General features: G+C 42.2%; 1 pseudogene; it reads left to right on the top strand.

The window, feature by feature from the left end:
- The first annotated feature begins 1,410 nt into the window (after positions 1-1,410).
- The window catches only part of LOC149180438 (protein argonaute 1B-like), a 165,800-nt pseudogene continuing 144,729 nt past the window's right edge, over positions 1,411-22,481 (top strand).

Here is a 22,481-nt window from a genome sequence, read left to right as displayed (position 1 = left end):
TGTGCATAAAAACATGGTAAAAAAACTATATCGGAACCAAGCATATGGTAAAAACCATCATAAAAACCCATATTTATGAAAAATAATATTTAATCTTCAAAAATAACCATAAATAGGGGGGGTAAACAAATTGTTTTACCATTGTTACCATTAGAGCTTTGTGGAGCGACTTGGAGCTTTTAGGTTGACAAGCGAAATTCCACCTCGTACATGCATCATCCATCCTAAAGTCAGTTCCAGGTAGATACATCTTGCCTTACACTCCATTTTGAAGTCTTTTTTCTGCAGTTTAACGGTGGGGAGTGGTTGTTTGAGCAGATTTTTTGAAACGCATTCCGCTCTCGGCCAGCGCAGATTTCCCTATCGGGTCCGCGTTGACCGAAAAAAACTTCCACAGGCCACTCCCAGATCAGCGTGGAAGAGTGATGTACTTCCGCACTAACCCGGAAAAAATATCAAAGGTGCCCATTATTAGCGCGACTATTTTAAAAACAGTCGCGCTGACGCCACGCAACAAGTTTTTTGATAAAATTAACGTGTGAAACTTTGTAAGCAGGGCCCTCAAGAATTTTTTTTTATTATGCAGGGTATAATGGCGTTCGTTTGGCAGGAACGCGCTCACGATAACGAGGACATAGCGGTTTTTGCTGATGCTGGGTGCCGAAATGCATTACGGGGGTGCGGATTGCTTAAATTTTTCTTAACTCCACGCTTGCGGGCACAGCCTGACCTTCTGGAACTCTTGATCAGGGCCTGGAATCCTACTGATGGGAAGTTCATTATCCGAGGCCGAGACATTGATTTTGATTACATAGACATCTATTTTTTGACCGAGTTGTCACGTCGAGGTGAGAGGCCTATTTTGGAGGGGCAACGACCTGGTGGTGATACTCTAGACATGCTGATGGCTCAGGTGTGCTCACGGGCACGCAAGTCGCAGAGCGGAATGATTGCAATTCCTACGGTGGAGGACATCATCCTTCGAACTATGCTCTTCATGGTGACACAGGCAGCAGGCTCCCAGGCCCAACACGAGGCCTCGAAGACCCATCTCCGACTGGCTCTCGAATGCTTGAATCCTACCATATTTAACTAGGCAGAGGCAGTAGCGGCAAACATGAAGGGACAACTGACCAACTGCCATTGTGGTGAGTCGAAGCAGTTTGGTTATGGATCGATCTTACTCCCGCTCATGCTAGAGCGGGTGCCAACATTGCAACTGCAGGATATGGTCTTGGACCCACCAGGCCTCGCGAGATGAGGGCCACTCGATGGGGCCATGTCATGCCACGAGGAGGTGGCGGTCGACCAGTGGCATGGGGGGTATACTTCCGAGAGTGGTTGGAGTGGTAGACTATCTATGTGGAGGACTGCCCGTATGCTGGCCTAGACTTCCGTGGAGACCCAGACATGCAGCTGCCTATTAGAGAGCAGTGGGATGACGGTGGTAAGACACTTGATCTCATTTTTTTCTTTTTTTCTTTTTATGATGTTTTTGATTTTTTCATGTACATGTCCTAATGACGAATGCTATGGTATGCAGATGTAGGACCGACGAGACCCCTCGGCCTGGCTCTAGAGGCACGGAGGGAAGCGCAGGGCATTGGAGCTCTAGCCCTGGCTCCTCCAGGAGATGATGCGATGGAGACCGTGATACAGAACCTCGAGGGCTTGTTGACAGGGATTCCAGATTACCAGGGGATAGAGGAGGTCTCCATAGCGTCTCAGATCCATACAGTGGGAGTAGAACCTAGGATGCACCACCTTTTGAGGCGGGTGGCCCGAGCTGCTGTGCAGTATAGGGAGCACAACCCATCACAATAGATATCTAGGTCTTTATTTCCTACTGGTGATTTTTGAGAGACATGTGTCTCAGATGTACAAAGAACACAGGCCTTATTTAGACATGTACACTTATTTTTGAGCCCCTTGGTGCGCCACACGATATATATATATATATTTATATATATATATATATATATATATATATATATATATATATATATATATATATATATATATTCCTATGGTTTATTATTGTGCTTTTATGTGCTTGCTTGTATGATGTTTCGATTATATGTTATGCAAATCTCTATCTAATACATGATTAGCCAATGCATCAGATAATGTGTTTAATCGTCGTGGAATATGCTGATATGTAATGTAATCAAAATTCCTCTCTAACAATTTAACACGTAAATACAACCTTAAAATGTGACGGTCTCTGACGGAATATCGCCCATTGAGCTGATGGACGACAAGTTGAGAGTCCAGGTTAACAACCAATGTACGAATATTGAGATTAATTGCCTCGGCCAATAATTCAATCACAGCACTATATTCAGCGACATTGTTTGTAGTACAACCCAAACACACACCTTGAAGATCTATCAACTCACCATGAGGATCGTAGATCACCCACGGCGCAGAAGACAAATTGCGAGTGCTGCGGTAGGCACTGTCAGCGAAACCAACATAAGGTGCACCAGGCATCTGCACAAGAAGCAAAAGGCACAATAAGTGGCAATCACGCCTTCACACCAAGCCAAAAACATGAAAACACACACACACAACACACTTTGCTAAAACACACGCATGCACAAACCGAAGTGCATGGAATCATGCATAGTACTTTTTCAAGTACAGCCCGTTGCGGGGCTTATCGAGAGGATTACCTTCGTAGTCAACTAGCTCATATGCCCTCTTCTGCAAAACTCTCTTTACAATATAAGGGCCTAGCCACATGGGCTCGAGTTTGCCTGCCCCCAGCTTGCCATTCGCTTGATCGTATAACAGGACTAGATCTCCCTCAACGAAGGAATGGGGATGGATGGTATGGTTGAAGTGAGTTTTAACCCTCTCCTTCTGTGCTTCGATAGCTAGAGAGGCTAGCCAACGGGTCTCGTCTAGCCGTTCTAGGTAAAGAAGACGTTCCTCTACCGGAGAAGTGTTGGGAAGAAACTTGATGGCCAATTTTAACGAAGGGATTTCACATTCGATAGGAAGGGTAGCCTCCAGTCCGTAAACTAATTGAAATGGAGTGAAACCGGTGCCATCCTTCATAGAGGTTCGATAGGCCCACAAGGCAGGAAACAACATCATATGCTAATTAGACTTATGCATGCCAATGGCACGTTGAAGCATCGTAACCAAAATCTTGTTGACGGCTTCAACCTGGCCATTGGATTGAGGATAGTACGGGGTCGAACTATCATGTCGTAAGCCTAGTTGGGTTGTTAGTTTGGTCATCATGTGATTACGGAAATGCTTCTTGTGATCCGTGACGATGGCCTAAGGAACTCCAAATAGTGAAATAACATGGTTCAACAAAACCTGCGCCGCTGTGTGGCCGTCTTCAGTTAATGTGGGCATCGCCTCGACCCATTTTGTAATGTAATCGACGGCAACGATAATATACCCGTGCCCCCCGGCCGAGTGAGGGTTACAGGTCGTATAATCAATGCCCCATTTTGCAAAAGGGCCATTGGTGACAACAGGGTGCAGCGGAGCTGGTGGCGAACAAATCTTCCACGGTAGATCTGGCACGCGTGACACGAACGGAAGGCAAGAATGCAATCCTTAAAAATGGAGGGCCAGAAATAACTGGTGTGGAGGATTTTTTGAGCTGTGGCATATCCGGACATGTGACCACCACAGGCGCCAGAGTGGCAGTCATTCAAGACTCGCTCAGCTTCCTCGAGAGTTAGACATCGGCGGAGGACGGAGTCAACGTCGAGACGGTACAAGGTGTCCCCGATAATATGGTAGGGTTGAGATTGATGACGGATCCGTCGCCGAGCATCCTTGGACACAGCGGGACGGAAAGAGGACGTCTGCAGATATACAATGATATCCCCATACCAGGGATTAAGGGTGCTGATTAGGAATAGAGTTTCATCTAGGATATGGTCCTCTGCGTGAGACGGTGCGGAAGGAGATGGCAAAGAGAAAAGTAACTTAGCAAAGACCAGGGACTTCTTAGACTTGGCAACAGTGAATTCCAAGTCAAACTCTTGGAGGATGACGATCCACTTTGAGTATTTTCTCCCTAGTAACTGACGTGACAAAATGTACGTCATCGGGTTGCAATCAGAAATCACAGTCATGGTACGCATCAAGATATAATGTCGGAAACGTTGGACGGCACAAACGGTGGCCAATGCCAACTTCTCGACATAAGCGTATCGAGTTTCCGTGTCTAAAAGGTTGCGACTAAGGTAATATATGACATGCTCAGTGTCATCATCGTCGTCTTGCACGAGAACCATGCCGATAGTGGTATCGGCGGCGGCCAAATACAGAGTATAATCGCGATGGTAATTCGGAGATCGCAATAATGGAGCAGAAACAAGGAGACCCTTGAGACGCTCGAAAGACTCTTGAGCAATATCATCCCAATGAAAAGGGGTATCTCACTTCAATAACCGTGTAAAGCCTTTAGCCACTTCGGCATAGTTCGGAACGAATTGTCTTAAGAAATTTGCTTTGCCCTGCAAGCTCTGCAACTGCTGCAAAGAAGCAGGGGGAGGAAGATTCAGAATAACTTCGACTTTGAGGGGATCCAGACGGATGCCCTCTCGGGAGATGATAAACCTGAGAAGTCTGCCTGATTCAATGCAGAAGACACATTTATGAGGATTAAGCCTGATGCGGTAGTGTCGACAGCGGAGAAAGATTTCACGAATATGGGAAGGATGGTCCTGGCATTTGACTGAATGAGCTGGTAGTTCATCCAGGTACGGTTGTACAATGTGACGAATGTCATGAAAAGCATAGGACATTGCACGTTGGAAGGTAGCACCGGCATTCTTCAAACCCAAAGGGAGTTTCTTGTAAGCAAAAGTGCCCCAAGGACAGATAAAGGCAGTCTTATGCTGATCAGCGGGCGCAATATTGATCTAGTTATACCCAGAAAAACCGTCCATAAATGAATAGATTTCGCTCCCCGCACACTCATCAATGAGCTGATCGATGAAGGGTGTGGGGAAGTTATCCTTAGGACAGGCCCGATTGATGTCACGGTAATCATCACAGACTCGAATGGTACCCTATTTTTTGTTCACAGGGATGATGTTAGAAACCCAATCCGTCAGTGGAATGGGGTAAATGAAACCAGCCTTGAGAAGCTTTTCAACTTCTGCTTTAATGGCTGCAGCCTTTCGTGGGTGCACGGGGCATAGACGTTGGCGAACAGGCTTAGCACCCAGATACTTAGGTATCTCATGCACCACTATGCTAGGGTCAATGCCGGGCATCTCGTCATAGGACCAAGCGAAGACATCACGAAACTAGCAAAAAAGATCGGTGTAGAGCTTAATTTCCTCGAGAGTACAAGGGACTCCAATGTGAATGTGCTCGACAATCCCTGGTTTCACAGAGATGTCGATGGGTTGGGTCTACATGATGTTTCCCATATTTCCTTCAGATGACACTTGATAAACTTGGATAGGTGTTTGAAGGGGCTGAGATGGGAGACGAGGAGCAAACCTTTCGAGACAGGTGATCATTTCCTGATGGGCAGGGAGAAACGAGGAACGGTGGTGATGATCAGACCAAGGAGGTTCCTCGAGAGACATGGTCTCGATAATGGCTTCATCGGAAGGAAATATTTCCTTTAACGGATCCGAAGTAGCGTCATCTCCAAGCCAAGGGGAATGAACATACGAGTCGGGAACCCTGCTCGGAGGAGCAGGTTCGGGAGGGGGAGCCGATGCAGCAATGATTTCAACGTAGTTGAGCTCAGCGGGACTCAACGGCATCATATCGCCCCAATATTCTATCTGATTATCTGGAGGAAGAACCCACAGGTCAGAGCGCACGGAAATCATATTAATAGGGGCGAGATTAGGAGGTGGGAGGGAAAAGACACCCATCATGGTGGGATCTTTAAAGAGTCCAGCTCCCACATTCTCACATGATTTGGAGGTATGCTCCATGAAAGGCACGTTGCCTTCGGAAGAGGAGACGAAGAAGGATAGCTGGTCCACGGTGACAATCTTCCCCTGATGAGGGAAACGAATGACATGGAAAAGAGATGAAGCCACAGATTGCATGGCATATGTCCAGCTACGTCCGAGGAGGAGGTTATAAGTAATATTAGCATCGACAACTTCAAACTCTACTTCGACCGTCTTCCCTTCCAAAGAAATGGGCAACTGTTGGAGGATACCATAAGGACGAGACTCTCTTCCGTCAAAGGCTTCCAATGTTGTAGGATACTGGCTCAGCATCGGAGACCCAATAGCCTTCCAACAGGCAACAGACATGATGCAAGTCGAAGCACCTTCATCAATGACTGTACGATGAATTGTTTTAATATTGATAATGACTTGTATGAGGAAAGCGATTTGGTGAGGCAGTATCGGCATATGGTCTTCGAGATTAAAAGAAATCAGATCTAAGTCAGCCGAGTCTATGCCACCGATGGCCGATAGCAAGGACTTCCTCTGGGATGGGCAGCTCTGGAGCACTTCTAAGGCGGACATAGCAGACGGAGCCTGAGCTAAGTCCTCAATGATGCTGTAGTGCTGGGCAGCACGATCATTAGGGTTGTAAGAAGACTTCTAGAGTACACCTTTTGGCGGGGGTCGGATGGGCGTCTCAGTGCTAGGTCTTTCAATATGGAGTGGACCAGAACTGGATGGAGGAGCACTGGAGGGGACCTCAGGCACTTTCCCGGCATGCGACGAATATTATTTTGCCCAAGTACTGATGTGGATGGGAATCGTCCCAGCCATAAATACTTGAGAGCCAAATGAAGAAGAGGGTTGTGATGGGTCAGCCACCATTTGAGTTTGTTGTGAGGGGAAAGGTTCTTTGAGCACAGCAGGAGTCCCCGGAGCACCTTTCAACAATCGAGTAACTTCGGACTGCCTGGGGCAGTCTTTAGTATAGTGATCCTCGTCACAGATAAGACAAGGATACTTGGGTTTACGTTTGGATCCTTCCTCTCGTGGAGGTTTAGGGAAGTCCTGCCTGGGATGTTCAGATTTATTCTTAGCTTTCCCCTTCTTCTTTCCTTTCGAGGATTTATCCACTGTGGTGGACTGGACAGCGTTAACCTCGGAAGTATTTCCAGAATTAGATTGACCCTGAGAAGTGTTTTCGTTTGAAGCATTTGATTTTTGCTTCCCAGGGTTCGCGGATGATTTCTTTGAAGATGTATTTACAGAGCCAATAACATCGTCAACAGATGGCTTTGGCGGAGCTTTGGATGTTCCGGGTCTCGGGGCATCAGGAAAATAATCATATAAGGTACCTGACTGAGAATAAACTAAGTCGAGGTACTGAGCATGCATGATAGCTTTCTCTTCAGTCACACAAGCTCCATAGCAATGTCTCGCGCAATTGCGGGGACAAAGGAGGTTGTAAACCAATCGGTCAGGAGCTGATCAGGAATCCAGAACTTGATCAAATGATGACGCCGTCTCCATTCATGTATATGATCAGATATATGTGTGGCCGTGTCCTGTTTAAGAGACGTGAGGAGATGCGTTCCTGTCTCATACCGAATGGGCAACTGAAAGTGAGTTAGAAATGCCATTGCCAACAAGTTGAAATCTTGAAAGGATTCACGATTCAACTCAATGTACCACTTAGCAGCAGAGCCGGTGAGAGTCCTTTGGAAAAGGCGGAGCCGGATGGAATCATCAAGCCACGAGTTTGACGAACACCAAAGGTGATAGGTCGTGACGTGGGCTTGAGGGTCCTCTCCAGCTTTGCCATCGAATTTGGGACAATCACCGGGTATCTTGGTTGGAACTAGTGGCCAATATGGATTATGAAGAATGGGATCATTAGTCAATTTGGACACATCTGGCAGTTCTAATGTTGCTAAGAAAGGTAACTCAGGATTGAAGGACATCTGTTGCTGTGGATAAGTGGTAATACCAGAGCTCCAACCAAGTGGCGGTTGCCCCCATGGACTTTGTCTGGACGGGCTCGGCCCATAAGGGTTCTGCCCATAGGGATTCTATCCATAGGGGTTCTATCCATAACCAGACGGTTGACTCTGGATCTGCCCCCCAGCACCCCATGGATTAGCTACTTGACCTGCAGGAGCAACATAATGTTGCTGATAATTTTGATAAGGAGTGACCTGCATTTGTTGATAATTTTGATGCGGGGACAACTCAGTTTGCCCCTGGGGTTGCTGGTAACCATACGGTTGTTGAGCTCCATACTGAGCCTGGTGACCAGGCTGCGCTTGGTAAGAAGGTTGGGATTGCAACCCAGCTTGCATCTGAAGACCAGTTTGAGTCTGGGGCCGAGAAGGATGTCCTTGAACAGGTTGAGCTTGGACCATCTAAGCCGGAAGGTTGTCCTGGTTGGGTTTGGGATGGACTCGTTTGCCCAGAAGGATGAGCTTGCTGGGTATTACGTTGTCCTTGTACAACCGAGGGTTGTCCTTGCGGAACATATGGCTGAGCGGGCTGGATGGCCGGTTGACCCTGAGGTTGACCAACTTGTCCAGATGGATGACTAGGCTGGGCGTAAGGCTGACCGCCCTGCCTAGAAGGGTACCCTTGCTGGATTCCAGGTTGTCCTTGTTGCATATAAGGTTGTCCTGGTTGTCCAGATGGATAACCTTGCTGGACATCAGGTTGACCTTGTTGGATGTAAGTTTGTCCTGGTTGCCCAGACGGGTAACCTTGTTGAATACCAGGTTGCCCCGAATTGCCAGAAGGTTGAGAAAGATAAGTGAAAGATGGACCACCAACGGCCGAAGGTTGCCCCTGATAGGGTTGTCCTTGTTGGCCCCCAGGTTGCCCTGGGTAAGACTGGTCGTAATATTGCTGCCCTTGGGGGGTTTGCACGTAAGACGGCTGGCCCTAGTTAGGCAGTCCCTGAAGCTGTGCAGGCATTGCTTGGCCACCATGGTAAGTGGTGGCACCCCAAGCAACGGATAATGGCACCGAGACCTCAACAACAGGCTAAGTAGGCAAGGGCATGGAAAGATAAAGGTATTGACCAGTGGAATCGTAGTAATAAAACGGACCTTGCGAGCTCGGATCTTGGATAGCTTGCATATATTGATCATATGGCCCCCCTCTTGGAGTGGGACCAGAAGAGGGCGGTGCACTTTGTGCAGGATGAACAACTCTGGGTGTATGTGCCGGCTGGCCACTACTCACTAGGCCGTGAGACGGACCAGCACCAGTAGTCACAGCTGAAGATGCCGTAACGGCACTAACAACCGGTGTTGAATATGCTACACAAATAGTCGGAATAGTTGGAACTAAAGTGACGGGTGTACTGTGAACTTGTGAAACAAAAGATCCCGTAGTGGGAGTGATGTGGAGATCCCACATGGTACTTGAAGAGGGGATCCTAGTACCCACATTATCCCTCAAAGACTTATAGTGTGAGGGTACCGGGGATGTGGCCGGTATAGGAGTTTCGATACTTGAAAAAACAGGTGTCTCACTCACTCTAGGAGATGTATCATCCATGTCAGAGGAAGACATTGGGGTCAAAACACCAGGAGGGGTAAAAGGAATATCGTCTTCGTAAGGCTCCCAAATGGGTTCTAGTGAATTTGGTAAGCCTCGTCGTCTGGAGCACGAGAGTTAATCAGTTGGATACTCGGGATAACAGGGAGAGTATCACTCACCACCGGTACCTCAGGAGCAATAGAAGACGGAGACCCTTGATCACTTGGAACGGGAGACGGGATCGATGATTCAGCCAGGATGACAAACTTCAAAACAAATCCTAGGGAAACTAACGAGAAAGGACCCTACTCAAACTAACGTAAACAAGATCTAACCGGGTAAATGTTAATCGCAGCCAAATGAATTTTAAGACGCAAGGACACAACTTGACCTTTTCATCTTTTAAGAGTCGAGAAAAGGACAAAAAGATGACTCTAGTCGCCTTCGAATGTTTAATGAGCCCGAAGTGACAAATGCTCAGATGAGCCTTTTCTTTTAGGGAGTCTGAAAAGGATCAAAAGTGACTACTCTAGAGAACTAGGCAAAAAGGTTTACTAAACAAATCTGTAAAACTGCATATACACCTTGGCAGTCATATGAAAACCAAGGACTTCCCGTACGACAGTCAATCTTCCCAAATGTTGTGTTTGGTGTGTTACGGTTTGTAAGGCAGCAGACACGGCTTCCTATGGATAAAGGATGATAACCTAGTGGGGTCTCCCCATATACTCGACGGTACGTGGGAGCTCAAATCCGTGCTAGACCACTTGTTGTGTCACGGAAGGAGGAATCACCCAACCTTAAGTGAAACAAAAGTGACTAGGTTTAACGACGCCGGAGCACGTCTCTAGCCTAGACCTCTAAATAGTGAGCATTATGTTCCAATGCGTTTTTAAGTTCATTCAATTCATTTTAAGGTTGATCTTGTATTAGGTTTCGGTTTTCAGGCCTTACCATATGAAATCTCTCAATATTGCCTAAATGCAAACTATATGCCAAAATATGTCATTCCATTCGATGAATGCTAGTTACGAGAGGGTTTGAGGGCTTTCATGCAAACGAAATGATCACAAAACAACAAATAGCTTCCCTAATGCAGCTAGTGGAAATTCACAAACTTTTCTTTGAGATCACTAATCACTAATCAAAATGAAAAGCTTCTAGTTCTCATTAACTAATACAAAGCAAAAGATATTTTTCTTTTTGTTGATGGCAAAGTGCATTAAACAAACTTTGAGAAATAATAACAAACAAATGTGAAAAGAACCGGTTGACCCCAAACAACTATGATCCGTGTCTGGGTAGTGAAAAGAAATCAAAACAATGTCAAGACTGGTTCAACAACAATCACTTAAACAACCAAGCAAAAGCAAGCAAAGAGGAAGGCTTCACCAAACCAAGAGCAAGCAGTAAACAACCCTTTGCAAACGAGTAACCAAGCAAAGCTGATCCAACAAACTTGGAATGATAAAACTAGGTCACAAGACAAAAGGTAAGATCCGCTCAACAAACTTACAAGAGAGTGCTTCAATCTCCAGACAGTGAAAACCAGTTAAAAACCAAGTGAGAACAGCAGGGGATAGCAAGACCAATAGGCTCAGGAGGCAGAATTGAAGAAATTCAATTCTACAGGAATCAACACGGGTGGTACACAACAACAATGCGCTGATAAAGAACTACGCATAGAAACAATGCAATGTCAGCACGGAAGTACACGCCTTACCCACGATGGTTCGACTCTCAAAACCATCGCGACTATTTGGTGTATTGACGCGATGATAAGGAGGTCACAGAAAGGGCTGCGCGATGACAGCATGACTGTTTAATTATAAACCGCGATGATGCTCAAAAAGGGCCACAATCAAGCCAAAAACTCCCAAACCAAGACAATCAGTCTTTAAACAAACAAGGCATCCCCCAGACAGAACCAGGAAACCAGGAAACAGAGAACTAATCCCCAAAATTTGAAAAGAGAGCAAAAACAAACTCAAGGAAAAATGAACAAAAAGGACAAAAGCCAGCTCCAAGCTGTTTAGTTCGTAAACCAAACCGAAGATTGACTGAAGTGGCATTGATCTACTTTGCTAATGCAGAGAAATAGCGTTTCGAAGGCTATCTGGCCGTGCTTCAGGCTCCGTTTAAAGTTTACAAATCAAACAACAAAGTAAAGTCCCTAGTGGAGTCGCCAAATTGTTGTGGAGGTAAATCCCCTCTGTAGACAGAGGCGATCCCTACTAGTCCAAATAGGGTCTAGAAACAATCAAACAATGCTAACACGCAGGTTCCCAATTGCAAATTAAAGACCAATGATGAAGACCTACCTGGATTCCAATGCTAATACTTGTAGAAGAGTCGATGCTCCCGTTCCTTTGCCCCGTCTGGTCACAATCCTCACGATCCTCATGCACGAACACCTGCACATGCAAAGAACGATACAAGCACAAGCATAAAATCCAATATATGCAACTATATATCAGTCAGAAAGGATATAACTCAAACACCATCATAAAGACATTAAGAGTGGAACCATAATGATAGTCGTCTATTATTAATAAACAAAGAAGAATACAACCATAGTTCTGACGTCAAATCCTTCTCAAGAGGGTCCAACCAACAAGTTCCTCAAGCATTCACCCTTGGAGGTAGATCTCCCAAGACAAAACTCTCTCTCACACAAGTTTACACAAGATCAAAACACTTCGCAACCTTCCTTAAGTTCTCTAACAATCCCACACTTGTCACACCAGCTACCTATCAAGCTCACACACTATCAGCAACACTCCAAACACTATGAATTCCAAACTAGCAGCTCATAGCAATGGTGGAGGCTTAAATAGGAAAAGGAGTCTCCATGAATGGTGGGGGGATGAGCTTATCTCCAAGGAAGGTGGCTTAAATGACGAAACAGACATGCCAGAGAAGGGAGGGCGACATATACACGGCCAACAACCAGGTCTGGATGCATCTGGAAGGTCGGTTGTTAGAACAAACTCGCCCAGACTGGATCATCGTGGGTGCATAACTGCACTGGAGAGCTGACATCGCTACTGAATAACGAAGAAAGTCATGTCAGCACGATCAAATATAAGCAACAGTCGCGTTGTCTCATGAAATTCGACCATTGCGGGAATCACATGTACTTCCGCGCTGGCAGCGCGTTCATTCTATTTTGGAGCGCTCATCAGCGCGTTTATTTTTACAAAAGTCGCGATGATGCAGAAACTTTGGAAAAGGGGGTCATTTGGCAACATTAGAGAGCATGAGCATGGATGATTTGGACTCATGACACAGTAGGAAGACTGGTAGGAAGACAGTGACAAATTACTGTGTAACACTTACTTGTAGACAATTCTAGATTAGCAAGTAAATTGCAAGCTTCAAATTTGAGTTTGGGCGATTTCTAGAATGTTTCGGGCTACTCTGGCACAAGCGAAGTGCAATGTTTGGAAGCACAGTGCCAAAGCACAGCGCAATGTCCAGAAGCACAACGTTGGCCTCAAAAGTGCAAAGGAGTCTTTGGAAGTGCAGTGCCTTCAATTTTTTGTTAAACTTGTCAAAAAACCCGAGTTTTTCTTACCAATGGAGGAGAGGGCTCGATGAAAAAAGGGAAATAGAAGGAAAATGAATTGAGTTTGCAGCTTTTTGAGTTTATATAGGCAAGTATGTTTCCCCCTTGAAAAGAAATGGGCCCCACAAACCTTTTAAAATACTAATTTTTCACCTCTAAGACTGAGTCACTTTGGAGAGTTGAAACTTGTGCTGCATTTTTACCTTTTGAACACTAAAAATTCTTCTCTTGGAACCTTTGAAAGTGAAATCATGAAGAAATTATGAAAATTCATCGAGCTAAAGTCAAAGATCTGCTTGTCATGATTTATTTGATGTTGGATTTACGCATGATGATAATGGATCTTGAAACCCTAATGACTTAATGAAGACCTGAGACTAAATGGAATTGTGATGATGATGACTGATATAATGAAAAGATTCTTTTTATTATGACACCTTCATCTGAGTGAGGTAGGATACCAACATGTGTGATTTTCCAAAAAGAACAAAAACATTCCTAGACCAACTAGCCAATGACCAAATTTTACTCTGTAAAAGTGACAGGATAAAATTTGACCTTGAGACTTTTGACAGACTTGGTAAAAGCATATTTGATCACTGGTGGAAGGAAGATAAGACTGACACTAACACATGGTACATGAATTTGTGTATTTGGTTCTTTTGTTGTCATTGACATGGGTTTTTTTAGGTGTGATAGTGGTTTCAACCTTGCCTTGCAATTTTTGTATAGCCATGGTATGATGGGGTTCTTTTATTTGGTTGTAGCTTGGATTGCTGAAATATTTTGGAACCGGGTGATGTGGTCTCAGGAAAATTCCCAAGGGTTAGGGGTGAAGGTGGTTTAATCTCCAGTAAGCCCTTGACATGTGGTTGGAGACAGAAAAATTCCCAAGGTATTGGTGAAGAAATTCTAAGGCATCCAAGCTTGTTTTGGGCTTAGTTATCTCTTGACCGGTTTTGGTGGGATTGTAGTAGCCTGAGGGTGGAGGTGGTTTAATCTCCGATAAGCCTCGATTATTTATGTATTAATTTTCTTATGTGATCCCTTGACTAGTTTTGGTGAGATCACGTAGGCATGAGGGTGGAGGTGGTTTAATCTCCGGGAAGCCCTAGTTGTTTATGTCTTGATTCCAAACTTCATGCTTGGAATATGGCATGGTGGTGATTGGTTGAAAGAAAGATTTATCTTAGCCTAATCTATGGTCAAGTGGTACAGGGAAGTACCTGACTTGGTTGGATTTTTCATATGTTATTAATAGAATTTTTTCCTATTGTATTTTATGAGTACTTGTACTTTTTATTATGTGGCTTTGATGGTTGTTCTTTCATGGCTATTATCCTTTTTATATGTTGGTTATAATCATGATTCCATAATAGTTTCTAGCTATGGGTCTTGATATGTTTTTACTATTTGATTAATGGTTAATGAATGCATGAGCCAAAAAATGTTATTGTAGTGATTACAGTAGGGCATTAAGTGTTCGTGGTGAATCTTAGATAAGTTTCAAACCACTATGTTTAGATATGCATTCATGAACTGTAGATTACATGTTCACAATATGTTTGATGAAATGACTATCATGGTTAGATCTGGTTAGTTCAATTCTTTGATCAATTTTTGTGTAAATGGATTTTTCCTGATGTTATTTGTCATTCTGGAAAGCCTCACTGAGTTTTATGCAGTGGTATGGAGGCTAGCCTAAAATGGTGGCTCAGAATTTGGGACCGCACACTCTGACTGGAAGCTTTAGGCCATAACTGTACCCTGGTTGGCTTATGCATGTAGTTATAGGCCTATAACCACATGGAGACCTTTTTATGCATTTGGTTGTGGTCCCAGGTAACTAAAAAGGAAGTTTAGCTCATGTTTTGGGCACTTGGTGTGGTTGTCTAGCACTTGGGTGTCCTGTAGTTCCTAGGGAAAGTTACTAAAGCTTCAAATTTCCAAATCCACTTCCTTAAGTATACTTAGGACGTTGGGTCATGTCATAATAGCTCTCGGCTCATATTTACCTTGTCATGTTGGTTAAAGTGGGTAAATGTGGGAAGGGTGGTTACAGATTGGTATCAGGGCATGGTTAAAATTCTTGGACTGAATGGGAAGAATGTTTTTGTCATGCATGCATCTGAGTGTCTATATGGTTGTTATGAATGAATTGTCATGGTTATGGTTTTCATGCATGAGATCATTGTATGTAGTTAGTATTATAATGTGTGATGTCATTTTATTGATATGATTATGTATATACATGTATCATGCTAATCTAGACTGGTTTTGCAAATGAGATATCCTCCCCTAAACTTCACTGAGGTATGTTTATTATGTTAGATTTGGTTTATATGACATGATATGTTAGTAGGAAGAATAGTATTAGCGATGACTAGAAAAATGGTGGATTACAGTTCACACGACTCCCCTAATAGATCAAATGAGTAGCCAAGAGATGGGTACTCTCCTAACATAGAAGACACCTTGAGAAGTTTAAAGGCAGAAATATGAAGTTGCAAAGAAGCTAATGACAAGATAATTTAGTCAGGAGAAAGACTTTTTATGGCACATTAGAAGCAAGCACAAGTTAATGTCGTTATCCTTCAGATTTTATCAGACTTGTAGATACAGGGACAACCACAAATCAGTTATGTACATGAGGATAGGACTAATGGGCATATGGTAGAAGGTATCATGGTGGGAACAGCTTAGACATGGATGACATAGTTAGAGATGGGAGGTTCTTGGCTACACCTGATAGAAGAGATAACGGATATGTGTTCTACTCTAATTCTAGCTCAAATAAGTATCATGGTCATCATGGCTATCATCCTTACTAGAGGAGTGACAGGGAATACTTTTCGGATGAGTTCAAGAAATACAAGCCACCTACATTCGATGGAGATTTGAAGAAGCCAGAAGATGCAGAGGCATAGTTTCTTGGAATGAAGAAGATATTTGAGTTGCATGATTACACATAGGACATGAAGGTTGGGATAGTTATTTTCAGCCTCAAAGGGAAAGCAAACATCTGGTGGGAAGATGTGAATTGTGTTAGGGACATCAGGATAGAAGAGTTGAGTTGGCATGAATTTAAGAGACTCTTCAGGAAGAAATACTTTCCAGAGAGTTACTATGTTGGAAAGGCTAAGGAGTTCCATGAGTTGAAGATGGGATCTATGAAATATGAAGAGTACATGACTAAGTTTTTCGATTTGTTGAGGTATGTGTTGTATCTTAATGATGAGAAGACAAAATTTTAGAGATTTATCTGTGGATTTCCATTAGAATTAAGGATCAGATTGAGTATGATGAGCCTCAGTTACTAGAAGAAATCATTGGGAAGTTGAAGCACATTTATGATAAATTGAAGTGTAAGACCGAGTTTAAGCAAGGTTGGAAAGGGAATGACAAGACTACAGGTAAATGGCCACCGAAGTAGGGAAGACCTCAAGATGCAAGTGAGAAGGAAAATGTTTCTCTGTACAATAATTTTAATGCGGTAGAAAAGGGAAATGGGCCCTAGCCTAAAGAGAAACAAAATAAGGGTAGTGGGAGTGAATCATTGCAGTGCTAGATATGTGGTAAAGATCATCACAAGAAGTAGTTTCCATTGTATTAGGGTGGTAGGCCGAAAATCTACAATGCATAGGAGGCAGAGACAATTGGGGATGTTGGGCAGAGCATTCCTCGAATCTATGCAGCATTTGATAACAAGAAGGAAGATCACCAAGCATCCATTATTGATATGGAAGGTAAGCTCTATAATCAAGTTATTTCCATTTTGATTAACCCTGGATCTAATTATAGCTATGTTAATCCTAACTTAGTGGAGAAGTGTGGTTTGAGAAAAGAAGTGCATGTAGAGTCTTGGTTGGTGTAGCTAGCTATAGGTACTATCAAAGCATCTAATTCTGCTTTATTTGGGTTTGTACGATATGCTCCTAGGTATGGATTTCTTGTGCCTTCATAGGACTAAGGTGGATTTTAATGAGAAGGATATTGAGTGCTTGGATGATGATGGAGAGAAGAGAATATTGCAAGGTAAGAAGAATCCTACATTGGTGAAAATGGTTACAACTATGTAGGCAAAGCGTAGTTGCAGGAAGGTGTGTGTATTGTTCGCAATGCATATTTCTAGTGATAAAGGTAAGGACGTTGACGATGCAGAAGTCTTGAAGAGGTATCCAATTTTGCAGTAGTTCTAAGGTGTATTCCCAATAGAGATTTCAAATTTACCGCCTCATAAAGAAGTTGATTTCTCTATTGAGTTGGTACCAAGAGCAACACTAGAATCAAAGGCACCTTACATGATAAGCACTCCAGAGTTAGTGGAATTGAAGTTGTAGTTGAAGGAAATGATTGTCAATGGATACATTATGCCAATTGTATCATTGTGGGGTGCACTAGTGTTGTTTGTGAAGAAGAAGGATGGTACTCTTAGGTTTTATATTTGTTATAGGTAGCTGAACAAGGTGATGATCAAGAACAAATGTCTATTGTCGAGGATTGATGACCTGTTTGATCAGTTGAAGGCAGAAACAATGTTCTTGAAGATTGATTTGAGATCAAGATATCATCAGGTATGCATCAAAGAAGAGGACATTTATATTGATTTCTTTCTGGACCAGGTATGGGAATTATGAATTTGTTTTAGTTACTTTTGGTTTAACTAATTCTCCAACTACTTTCATGTGTTTGATGAATAGTGTGTTTTATCCTTATCTAGAACAATTTGTGATAGTATTCATTGATGATATATTGACATATTCTAAGAATGAGGAAGAGTAGGTAGAACACTTAGCAATGATATTAAGATTACTAAGACAGCATCAGTTGTATTCCAAGCTTAGTAATTACAGTTTCTTTTAGACATAGGTACATTACTTGGGACATGTTGTTTCCAAGGGAGGCATAATAGTGGATCTAGAAAATATCAGAGCTATCATGAAATTGACAGCACGCAGGAATGTGGATGAAGTTAGATCATTCATAGGGTTAGAAGGTTATTATAGGAGGTTCATCAAGAGCTTTTCACATGTTTCCTATCCTATTACATCTTTGTACAGGAAAGTAATAAAATTTGAATGGATGGAGGAATGTGCAGCTAGTTTTGACTAGTTGAAGCAATTTCTTACAAATGATCTAGTTCTAAATATTATAGATCCATATAAATAGTTCATGCTATGTACATGTTAGGGCCTAAATCTACCTCAGGCTGAGAAAGGCAGAATCTAAGGTAACATCAAACCATGCTTAACTTGGTATCTAGCCCTACCAGGTCGAGAGAGGGCTCTCTCCTTGTCAATCTCAGGAAAATATGGCCAATAAAGCTTGAGATGACTGATATAAAGACTAATTTTAGGCTAGGTATGTGTACAGAGGTGTTTGAATGAATTTAATTTTGTTTTGCTAGCTCAAATATGAAAGGCAGATTTGGGTGCGGGGAATGGACACAATTTTGCAGAGATCTCTATGGGGCGAGGTAGGAAAATGGTTTAGCACTTCAAATTGAGTAAGATGGAGAGCTTTTAGACTAGTGAGGAGTTGGAGAGGGCATGAAAGACTAAGGGATCCTCTTCAAACAGCTAAAAACATAGATAACTAAACAAACCCTAGGTAGAGCACGGCAAATTCAATGTATTCTACCTTTTTCCTTGTTTGATTTAGTTAAGATGAAATAAAGAGAGATAATGGCATACATAAAACACATATAAACTTGAAATTACAAAAGGAAACACAATACCAAATTATCATGCCACAAGAATCCCAAAGTGTCCCAAAGTGTTGCACACCGTGGTCAATTCCTTTGCTAAACTACTAAAAATGAATGTACAATAATGCTCAAAGCATTCACAAGAGTCCAACCTTTCTCAATGACTGAAAAACTACTAGATATAGGCATAAAAAAAATCATGCTAGGCTTTAGGGGTCTAGTTCATGAGTTTAGGAGCTGTTTCAACAAGATCTAAACTAAGAACTGAAAAGTAGGTAGTGGAACAACATGCCTCTAAAACCTAGGAAACTGATTCATTCAGTTGCAAACTACTTTTTCATGATGAATCTACCTCTATGAGTGAAAATTTAGCATAATTACATCAAAATATATCAAGTCACATTAAATTACATCATGATTTTGACTATTAGAAAGAGAAAAGTCAAACTGTGAAGAAACTAGGCGAAAAACAAAGTTTTTTGGCCAAAATGAGCAAATTTCCTCCAATGCGCTGGGCTGATTTCCCTATGCATAGTGCCTTTTTGCAACTGATTTTGGAGGCCTTCCTATGCACCAAATTTTCTCCAAGTGAGATTTTTGGAAAGGTCTACTTGTATACTTTCCAAAACAAGTGGGATTTCTAAATTTGGCCTCCATTTTCCCATCCAAAATTGAGTTCTCCCAACACTGCTTCCTATGTGTCCAAAAACGGGCAGAAAGGTCATTTTTGACGTGTTTTTGACCTTTTTGGAAGCTCAAAACCTGTCAAAATTTATTGGCCATGTGAGGGCATTCATATTTTTCCATGAAAAATCCAAAAATGCAAGCCATTTTGAAAAATTCTTAGCCAACTCAATGCGTAGCACCGGTGGCGCAGTGTATTAGGCAGAAAAGCTTGTTTTTTAGGCCAAAAATTTCAAAATTGCAAAATGTTTCCCAAATTTCAAGAAATTTGGGCTGAGTTTTCCTCGTCAAGTGCTATGTTGTGCTAAGGAAGCCTTAGACAAGATCTGGAGTCTATTTTTCTCTTTTCTCTTCCTCATGGCTTTCTTCAATTTGGCCTTCAAATTCCTGATTCTTGCTTTTCACACCATATTTCTTGACAAGTAGTGGTATTCCATGTTCCTCAACATGTTTTTCTCATTGTTGGCCTTCTCTAGCATTCTTTCTAAGTGCATGTTTGTCCTCTCAAGCAAAGATTCACAATCAAATTGAATTTCTTGCTCAAGTGTTGTCAACATGGTTTTCCTTCTCTTTGCTACTTGCCTGGTTTTCTTTTATGTTTTTCATCCATGGATGAGTGGGACTGGTGAGGGGAGGATTTGATGCTAGCTGTAGGGCTTTTAGGGAGTGATAAGGTTTAGAGATTCAAATTAGGGTTTGGGAATAGTGGGATTAGGTATTAGGGTTTTTAGTTTTAGGGATAAGGGGATAGGTGAGTGTGAATAAAAGAGGAGAGGGAAAGTGATATGAGTGAAATGTAGTGAGAGAAAAATGAAAATGTGGATACAATAGAAAAACTGTAATTTTACAAACCCTAGACAATTTTCTCAACACAACTTTGCAAGGAACTAGGGTTTTGTTTTTAACCTATTGAAACACCATAAACACTGATGGAAACTCATATATTGGCAATTATGGAGGTGTTAAATTACTCGTGGAATGAAGAATTTGTAATTTTGGAGCTTTGGAGGAAGATTTGGATGGATTTCAGGCTTTGTAGACCTATGCGCTGCAATGTCCCAATGCGTAGCACCAGTTATAAAATTACACTGTAAATCACCGCCCAATGCATCGAGCTGGATGAATGTGTAGTGCCTTTTTTCAAACACGTTTTGGAGGCCTTTCCAGTGTCCAAATTGGGCATGGGATAGCTTGTTGTAAATATTGCTGAGTATGCTTTCCAACCCAACTTGAATTTTTCAATTTGGAGTTCGTTTTCCCTATTAAATGTCAAATCTCCCAACACTGGTCAAAATGTGCAAAATGAGGCTGCCTCAAGGCAGAGTGTTGTTGCAATCAATGTTTGAAGGTCTTATTCAACCCAAACATGAGCTCATGATAGCTCATTGGAAAGATATTTTTGTCTAGTTAACATTTGGCTCATCCATCGAGTCATTTGGCTAACCAAGCTAGGAGAAATATTGATTTTCCCAAGGTCACTTCAAAGGTGCATCAATTCTCCTGAGACAACTGTATTTTTGAAATTTCTCTAAAACCATGACACCTGTGTAAAAAGTTAAGGAGGTTTTTTTTCTTTTGCATATTGTAGACAAAAACCTCTCTCAGGTTTTCCAAATTCATCTTTTCTTGCTCAAAAACATCATTGGAGTAAAAGCTATCCTGATGTGTAGAACAGGGGATTTGTCGAAATGAATGAAGGGGATAAGGGGCTTCTAAATTCTTGAGAAAATTTTTGGAAATAGGGAGGGATGTTATGAAGTAGGGGAAAGTTTAATTTTAAATATTGAGTGAGGGGAAGGGGTCCAAAAGGGAAAAGCACAGGACTAGCCTAGAAAATTGTCAAGTTGTAGCAAGAAACTAGGGTTTGTGTGAAAATGAGGAATTTGAGGGATATCAGTGATGGGAAGTGTTTAATAAGGTACATTAAGGATAGGGTAAGGTTTATGAACATCAGGATACAATTTTTGCTGATGATTTGACCATCCAAGATAAATTACCTTCAAAACCCTAGGAGAGAGAAATGAACCTTATCTAGGCATAACTGAAGCATGAATAAGGTGTAAAATAACCCATTGGAACCTGAAATGATGATGACATCCCTCTGAATGATGGTACACTCAGTTGAATGGTGACATGGATTGACATTTGGACAACTTCGAAAGGAGTAAAAGAAAACCCTAGACCTAATACCTAGTGACCAAATTTTACTTGAAGACTCACTGAAATGACAAAATTTGACCTTGACACCTTAAAATCGCTTTGTAAGAGCATGTTTGATCACTGTAGGAAGGCTGCAAAGACTGACACTAATAGTACATATGATTACAAGAGACGACTTGGTGGATTCTTGATATAAGAGAGATAGGTGGTATGCTAGCAGTGAATGAAACTGAATGAGCATAAGTAGAACTATGTGACATATGATCTTGAGTTAGCAGCGATCATTCATACATTGAAGATGTGGAGGAATTATCTTCTTGGTAGGAGGTTTGTTTGGATGAGTGATCATAGTGGGCTGAGATATTTGTTTAACCAACCTATTATAAATTCTAGGCAAGCTATATGGTTGGCCATGGTCAGTGATTTTGACTTCAAGATCATGTACATCAAGGGTAAAGAGAACAAGGTTGCAGATGCTCTTAGTAGAAGAGCGGATATGAATCACATAGAAACTACAAGTTCATATGGAACAAATTTACTGGATCAAATATTACACGTAGGATGATATGATGACAGGTACCAACAACTTAAGCACATGTTACAACAATAGGGTATAGGTGATCAGGATGTGAATTATCATCTCACAGCAGATGGTTTAGTGAGATTTAGTGTTAGGATATATGTGCTAGATAACAATGAACTCAGGAAGTTTATCTTGAGGGAATTTCATGTTAATCCATATTCAAGTCATCCGAGATATCAGAAGATTCTAACAACTATGAAGAAGTTCAATTATTGACTCAATTTGAAGAAATAAGCAACTGATTTTGTGCCAAGATGTTTGTATTTTCAACAAGTAAAAGTAGAGTGTAGGTGCCTAGGTGGTTTACTACAACCGATTTTGACTATTGAATGGAAATAGGAGGTC

Source organism: Pinus tabuliformis, chromosome 3_2 (genome assembly GCF_031772625.1).
Source record: "Pinus tabuliformis cultivar Carrire ecotype Pingquan chromosome 3_2, CPIR1, whole genome shotgun sequence".
NCBI lineage: Eukaryota > Viridiplantae > Streptophyta > Pinopsida > Pinales > Pinaceae > Pinus > Pinus tabuliformis.
The sequence above is the reverse complement of the archived record's forward strand: the minus strand, read 5'-3'. Positions and strand labels throughout refer to the sequence as shown.